This window comes from Toxorhynchites rutilus, chromosome 2, assembly GCF_029784135.1.
Source record: "Toxorhynchites rutilus septentrionalis strain SRP chromosome 2, ASM2978413v1, whole genome shotgun sequence".
Lineage (NCBI taxonomy): Eukaryota > Metazoa > Arthropoda > Insecta > Diptera > Culicidae > Toxorhynchites > Toxorhynchites rutilus.
In genome coordinates this window covers 187,269,038-187,272,014 of record NC_073745.1, presented here as the reverse complement: position 1 = coordinate 187,272,014, position 2,977 = coordinate 187,269,038, and positions in this window count along the sequence as shown.

Sequence of the window (2,977 nt, the reverse complement as noted above, 5' to 3'; positions counted from 1 at the left end):
CCGGGTGTGGTGTACTATGAGCTGCTAAAACCGAATGAAATCGGGTTTTGGTGATGCTCGGCCACATGTCGCGAAACCGGTGAAAACATACTTGGAATCGAGTTCCATACATAATGACATCTGTTTTTATACAACCACAGAAGATTTTTTGGTCATCGAATATCATGAGCAATGGTGCCGAAGTACATTCCACGTTTTTGAAGCTGTTGTGATGCATCGCAAAAGCTTCTTCTGCCCCTCATATCTTCTGAGCGGCTGGACTTGATTCATGCACCACATAGTTCGGCATGGATTTCAAAAAGGATGCCAATTGAATATTCTTGAAATATTTCTCAGTTTGAATATGTTTTTTGCAAAATAGACTTACCTGTAACGGGTCATTGTTGACTTCAAACTTATCTTTCAACAAACGAGAAGTATGAATCACAAATGCAGCATTTAGCCTCATAATCAATACGTCTTTCTGTGGATTTTGGTGGATGCGCATAGCGCACAAAAGAACAGAAATGGCTTTCATTTAACTGAGTGCTGTGGTTCGCAAAAAAAGGAAATTGATGTGAAACATGCATGTGGATTATATGTCGAATGATATTGCACTCTACAGTTTACTCTTCAGAGTACTCTTCAGTGTACTCCTCAGTGTGGCAGAGTGCGGATCGGCGCGCTACAGTACTGGACACTGGTTTTCGCACACTCCGGCTCCAAAGAGTAAGAAGAGTGTAAGAGAGTGTGACTCACTCGCACCACGATTTCTCCCCACTAGCGCAAACTGACTCTTCATATATTCTCCGGTCAAACGGAAAAGTGCATGGTTTCTCTTTGGTGCGTGATGACTGTATCCTCAGTTTAGACATGAAACTCACACGCGGGTGTATCATTTCAGTGAAAACGCCATCATTGTTTGTGCGCAAACGCAAAACTGGGAAAACAGCATGAACGTGTTTATCTCGTACACAGTGTTTTGTGTGAAACACGGATGACTGCTCTGGAAAGATTGTGATCCTTGGGCATCACGTTATTCTCGGCATACTAATCCATCGCCATCTGTCCATAATGGCGGGATATCAAATCCGGCCAATAAAAACAGAACGGGTTTTATTGAGGGAAGACAGTGGCCATTCCTTGATGTATATTAGGGTGCCAATGAAAATGATCATCTCTAGTTTCAAAAAGTTACCTCATAAAAAATGTTCACCACCTCGAAAAAACACCCTATGCTGAATTTCAGCTTAACCGGACTTAAGGGAGAGTGGCGCAAAGTTTGAGTTTTTTGAAAATCGAAAATTCACCCAAGGGAAAACGGGGTTTTCAAAAAAAGTTTTTTGATGCCAAAAGTCTTAAAATTGCATAAAACGTCGAGATCTAGTGTAATATCGAAAAAAAATTGTCAAAAATCGGCATTCTGGGACCGAAAATCTGGGTTTTCAAAAAAAAATTTATGCGAAATGTTTTAAAATTGCATTTCCCGTCGAGATTCACAGTTATCTCGAATTTTTTTTTGTCAAAAAAAATGTTTTTTTGGCACTTGGTCGTTTTTTCACTTGAAAAATCGATTTTCGACAAAAAAAAATGTTTTATATAACTGTAAATCTCGACGTATCATGCAATTTAAGGACATTCGGCACCATTTTTTCAAAGCCCTGATTTCCGGTGAATTTTCGGTTTTCAAAAAACTCAAATTTTAACGTTTGTGACACCAGTAAATGAAGCCCAAATGAGCTAATATTTTGCATAGGATATACTATCGTGCAAATCGACATTTCGTAGCAAGTTCCGAAGAAAAATCGAGATAACTATTTTTATGGGCACCCATAACCATACTGTTTGTTTCGTACTCCGAAAAAAAGCTAAGTCCCAGAATGCCGATTTTTGACAAAAAATTTTATCGAGATGACACTAGATCTCGACGTTTCAGGTAATTTTAAGACATTTGACATAAAAAAAATTCGAAAACCCCGATTTCCTTTATTCCCCCTTGGGTGATTTTTCGATTTTCAAAAAACTCAAACTCTGACCGCTTTGCGCAACTCACCCTTAAGTCCGATTGAGCTGAAATTCGGCATAAGGTGTTTATTCGAGGTGGTGAACATTTTGTATAGGGTAACTTTTTAAAATTTTAGGGTCGATTTTTCCCATACATTCATTGGCACCCTATTGTATATGTTCTGGTTAATGGTCCCGTTGCCGATGAAAATGAATGTTCCAGCCACATGTGCAGATGGCCGGCAAAACCTGCAATCGGTTCGGGTAAATTCTGTTCATTTTCGGTGATTTGCGCTTCGTTATGATTGGTTGGCGAAAAAAAATGTAAATCAGTTCATCCAACTTAAGAGAAACTGACTGTATACATTTATTTATTTAATTTACTAATACAACAGGCTACACATGCCCTAATGTATGATATAAAAAACTAAAACTAAAACTATTTTCACTAAGCCTACTGAAACTAATACATAAGAAATTTCAAATTATGTCAGAGCAATAACATACAATTTTTTGAGGGACGAACGTGAAAGATGACAGTCAAAACAGGAGCTACAACGGTTAAACACACGGCACATACTAGTCACAGGTTCATGGTATCCGTAATTTGTTCGTGTTGAGGAGATGTAGAGAAAATGACGAGAACGCAAGTTACGACGATTAACATTAAAGTTGATTAACCGGAGGAGCTCAGGACAGTCGATGTTAGCGGTAATTAAGTCCGAAGTAAATAGGGCCTTGGCAACGTTTCTCCGTGAAACTAATTAATCAAGCCCTATTAGTTTGCATCTATCCTCGTAACTAGGGAGATCTATTGGGTCATTCCATGGTAAATTGCGTAGTGCGAATCGGATGAATTTCCGCTGGATCGACTCAATTCGATGAACACTATTTTGGTAGTACGGCGACCACACCACACAAGCATACTCTAGAATCGAGCGAACCAACGAGCAATAGAGAGTCTTGATACAGTGCACGTCCTTGAATCGCTTTG